Genomic DNA, 5029 nt, shown 5'->3' on the forward strand with positions numbered 1-5029 from the left:
TTTGGTGATGAGATCTGTTTAAGTCCTCATTCTCAAACTGTCTTTGATGGTCCACTTTGTTACCTCTCTCAGCAATTTGAATGCTTTTCAAACAGAAACAATCAAAACATTTGTGTTTTCTTGAAATATATTTTATTGTAATAGCATCAAACCAATAAATACAATTAAGTAAAGCTCTACCTATGTGTTGTCCATTTCTACTGAACCATCCCGCTATTGTTCAATGACGATGGGGGTCGAATATACATAATACATTATTTTCAAATACTCGGGAGGCTATCCAGGATAGTGGTAGCAATTTATGAGTCATGACAACGTAATTCGTAGTAATGTGAAAGTCTGTGGTTTGTGGCTGATAAGTCAGTGCTACTTCACAAATACATGTGTAAATGTACATTTCAGCCAATGACTTCAAATTGCACAAAGATTGGAGGTCATTAACAGTAATTAAACAATACATTTGAGGAACAAAGTATAAGGGCTTTTTCAGACAAATCTTACAATGTATTGTCATGAAACAGATTAACTAGCCTGCTAATACTGTTGCACTCGCTAAGTCTAGGGGTCTTCGGTCTAGTCAACTGGTCTTTAACCTGATTTAAGATGCGCATCTACAGTGGGGAAAAAAAGTATTTAGTCAGCCACCAATTGTGCAAGTTCTCCCAATTAAAAAGATGAGAGAGGCCTGTAATATTCATCATAGGTACACGTCAACTATGACAGACAAATTGATTTTTAATGAATTTATTAGCAAATTATGGTGGAAAATAAGTATTTGGTCACCTACAAACAAGCAAGATTTCTGGCTCTCACAGACCTGTAACTTCTTCTTTAAGAGGCTCCTCTGTCCTCCACTCGTTACCTGTATTAATGGCACCTGTTTGAACTTGTTATCAGTATAAAAGACACCTGTCCACAACCTCAAACAGTCACACTCCAAACTCCACTATGGCCAAGACCAAAGAGCTGTCAAAGGACACCAGAAACAAAACTGTAGACCTGCACCAGGCTGGGAAGACTGAATCTGCAATAGGTAAGCAGCTTGGTTTGAAGAAATCAACTGTGGGAGCAATTATTAGGAAATGGAAGACATACAAGACCACTGATAATCTCCCTCGATCTGGGCTCCACGCAAGATCTCACCCCGTGGGGTCAAAATGATCACAAGAACGGTGAGCAAAAATCCCAGAACCACACGGGGGGGACCTAGTGAATGACCTGCAGAAAGCTGGGACCAAAGTAACAAAGCCTACCATCAGTAACACACTACGCCGCCAGGGACTCAAATCCTGCAGTGCCAGACGTGTCCCCCTGCTTAAGCCAGTACATGTCCAGGCCCGTCTGAAGTTTGCTAGAGTGCATTTGGATGATCCAGAAGAGGATTGGGAGAATGTCATATGGTCAGATGAAACCAAAATAGAACTTTTTGTTAAAAACTCAACTTGTCGTGTTTGGAGGACAAATAATGCTGAGTTGCATCCAAAGAACACCATACCTACTGTGAAGCATGGGGGTGGAAACATCATGCTTTGGGGCTGTTTTTCTGCAAAGGGACCAGGACGACTGATCCGTGTAAAGGAAAGAATGAATGGGGCCATGTATCGTGAGATTTTGAGTGAAAACCTCCTTCCATCAGCAAGGGCATTGAAGATGAAACGTGGCTGGGTCTTTCAGCATGACAATGATCCCAAACACACCGCCCGGGCAACGAAGGAGTGGCTTCGTAAGAAGCATTTCAAGGTCCTGGAGTGGCCTAGCCACTCAACCCCATAGAAAATCTTTGGAGGGAGTTGAAAGTCCGTGTTGCCCAGCGACAGCCCCAAAACATCACTGCTCTAGAGGAGATCTGCATGGAGGAATGGGCCAAAATACCAGCAATAGTGTGTGAAAACCTTGTGAAGACTTACAGAAAACGTTTGATCTGTGTCATTGCCAACAAAGGGTATATAACAAAGTCTTGAGAAACTTTAGTTATTGACCAAATACTTATTTTCCACCATAATTTGCAAATGAATTCATTAAAAATCCTATAATGTGATTTTCTGGAATTTTTTTCTCATTTTGTCTGTCATAGTTGACGTGTACCTATGATGAAAATTACAGGCCTCTCTCATCTTTTTAAGTGGGAGAACTTGCACAATTGGTGGCTGACTAAATACTTTTTTTCCCCACTGTATGTGAGAAATCAGTGTGTGAGAACCGTGTTGTAGTACATGTACCCAGTAGACAGCAACCTTAGATCATGACCTCTTGGTCGACCCTTCCTTTTGATTGTTCAAAGGGGTGACAAAAATAAATATATACAAAAAGGAAAAAACATGGCCAAACAAAATATTCTAACCAAAGCCAAGGGCGCACATGGCTACCAAGAAAAACCAGCAGCCTCACGGCTCTGCAAGCTGGCTCACTCTTGTTTCCAATCAACACTTACTAAGGATCCACAAGACTTCCTGGCTAAGCATTTGAGCCAGGGTGCTGCTGCCCCCTGGGGATGAGGTGTGGAAGTGCGTGGTAGTGTGCTTGTCCCCATATCATAACAGTATGTATACAATTACATCAAACGATAATATACAGTATGTTTGCCCCAGCATATTCTTGTATTGGGACAAAACCACACTCCCTGTGGGATTTAAACTGTTTCATGCAACCATTTGAGCTATAGTGAATAATGTGTCTCAGTTCAGAGTGCACCTTCCTGTAGTGGAGATAGGGAGAAGCCAGGATTGCTGCTGCTTGTTGTAAGGTAGGGGTGGCCAGGGGAGGGGAGGGGAGGGAGGAAAGGCTTGGGGAGACAGCCAAGCTGAAGCTAGAACAGCCTCAAATACACATAGTGGTTGGCTGGTGATACAGTAGGTGGACAACAGGTGATAGGCTTCATAAAGTCTCTTTATGAGCTGCCCAGACAATCCACAGTAAGTCAGCAGCATATCTCTACTATCTAATACTGTTGATCTATGAGATAATCTGTCATCAGTCTATCCATGTTCTCACACTGACAACACAATCGTGTTGTCTGGTCATATGATATTTTACAGTAGTAAAACCCTTTAATCCTAGATTAAAAGGTTTATATCCAGTTTACAGTAAAAACTACTGTCTAGTTATGTCTGTAAAAACAAAAAGTACACACACACACACACACACACACACATATCATTGTAAAAAAGCCTGAAGGTGTGATCAGCCACTCTCCAACAGAGAATGAAACTGAATTCTGCCTGCACACAACAAACATTGTGTTGCCTCTCTAAAACAGCCATTTCATAAACAGCAGATGATTCCTGACCCTGGGAATGGGGAACTGTGGAGGAGGAGCTGTCCTCCCAAAAGATTCTTCCTGCATTGTGTGTGTGTGTGTGTGTTTGTGTGTGTGTGTGTGTGTGTGTGTGTATGTGTGTGTGCGTACATCTTTGAGTCTTTAATTCTGTATGTAGGGATATGTATGTGTGTGTGTGTGTGTATGTGTGTGTGTGTGTGTGTGTGTGTGTGTGTATGTGTGCAGCATTTGAGTGTGTGTCTATTTAGACCCCTTCCCTTTCTCCACATTTTGTAACGTTACAGCTTTATTCTAAAATGGATTAAATAATTGTTTTCCCTCAACAATCTACACACAATACCCCATAATGACAAAGCGAAAACAGGTTTTTAGAAACTTTTGCAAATTTATAAAAAAATAAAATGCAAAAATACCTTATTTACATACGTTTTCAGACCCTTTGCTATGAGACTCGAAATTGAGCTCAGGTGCGTCCTGTTTCCATTGATCATCCTTGAGATGTTTCTACTACTTTATTGGAGTCCACCTGTGGTAAATTCAACTGATTGGACATGATTTGGAAAGGCACACACCTGTCTATATAAGGTCCCACAGTTGACAGTGCATGTCAGAGCAAAACCAAGCCATGAGGTCGAAGGACTTGTTCGTAGAGCTCCGAGACAGGATTGTGTCGAGGCACAGATCTGGGGAAGGGTAGCAAAACAATTCTGCTGCATAAAAGGTCCCCAAGAACACAGCAGCCTCCATCATTCTTAAATGGAAGAAGTTTGGAACCACCAAGACTCTTCCTAGAGCTGGCCGCCTGGCCAAACTGAGCAATCGGGGGAGAAGGGCCTTGGTCAGGGAGGTGACCAAGAACCTGATGGTCACTCTGACAGAACTGCAGAGTTCCTCTGTGGAGATGGGAGAACCTTCCAGAAGGATAACCATCTCTGCAGCACTCTACCAATCAGGCCTTTATGGTAGAGTGGCCAGACGGAAGCCATTCCCCAGAAAAAGGCACATGACAGCTCGCTTGGAGTTTGCCAAAAGGCCCCTAAAGGACTCTCAGACCATGAGAAAAAAGATTCTCTGGTCTGATGATACCAAGATTTAACTATTTGGCCTGAATGCCAAGTGTCACGTCTGGAGGAAACTTGGCACCATCCCTACGGTGGAGCATGGTGGTGGCAGCATCATGCTGTGGGGATGTTTTTCAGCGGCAAGGACTGGGAGACTTGTCAGGATCGAGGGAAATATGAACGGAGCAAAGTACAGAGTGATCCTTGATGAAAACTTGCTCCAGAGTGCTCAGGACCTCAGACTGGGGTGAAGGTTCACCTTCCAACAGGACAACAACCCTAAGCACACAGCCAAGACAACACAGGAGTGGCTTCGGGTTCAAGTCCAGCCAAAGCCCGATTGAATATCTCTGGAGAGACCTGAAAATAGCTGTGCAGTGACGCTCCCCATCCAACCTGACAGAGCTTGAGAGGATCTGCAGAGAAGAATGGGAGAAACTCCCCAAATACACGTGTGCCAAGCTTGTAGCGTCATAACCAAGAAGACTCAAGGCTGTAATCATTGCCAAAGGTGCTTCAACAAAGTACTGAGTAAAGGGTCTGAATACTTATATATATATATATATATTTTTTTTATATACATTTGCACAAATTTCTAAAAACAATTTTTTGCTTCGTCATTATGGGGTATTGTGTGTAGATTGATGAGGGGAAAAAACAATTTAATTAATTTTAGAATAAGGCTGTAACG

Source organism: Coregonus clupeaformis, chromosome 18 (genome assembly GCF_020615455.1).
Source record: "Coregonus clupeaformis isolate EN_2021a chromosome 18, ASM2061545v1, whole genome shotgun sequence".
NCBI classification, from domain to species: Eukaryota; Metazoa; Chordata; class Actinopteri; order Salmoniformes; family Salmonidae; genus Coregonus; species Coregonus clupeaformis.